General features: G+C 66.0%; 1 protein-coding gene across 1 annotated transcript in view; it reads right to left on the bottom strand.

Moving 5' to 3' along the window:
- The window catches only part of HSPG2 (heparan sulfate proteoglycan 2), a 110,871-nt gene that overhangs the window by 3,378 nt on the left and 107,228 nt on the right, over positions 1-265 (bottom strand).

Genomic DNA, 265 nt, shown 5'->3' with positions numbered 1-265 from the left:
GGCGGGCCTCCCCGCTGCCCAGCTGGCAGCTGTGGTCACACAGGCCCAGGGAGGGGTAAGGTGGGCAGGACAGGAGGGGGTGTAGGAGGGTGGGGGTGACACTGGGAGCTGCAGCTCCTTGTGGGAGGAGCCATGAGCTGAACAGACGGGAAGCTATGAGGAGGGCGGGGGAGGGGGAGGCGCCAGGGAAGGGAGAGAACCCACCTGAAGACAAGGTGCCCATCCTGAAGCCCGAGACTGATGAAGTCCTTCCCTTGGCTGGCCT

The sequence above is a fragment of the Myotis davidii genome, unplaced genomic scaffold (genome assembly GCF_000327345.1).
Source record: "Myotis davidii unplaced genomic scaffold, ASM32734v1 scaffold149, whole genome shotgun sequence".
NCBI classification, from domain to species: domain Eukaryota; kingdom Metazoa; phylum Chordata; class Mammalia; order Chiroptera; family Vespertilionidae; genus Myotis; species Myotis davidii.
This window is presented reverse-complemented; position numbering and strand designations above follow the sequence as displayed.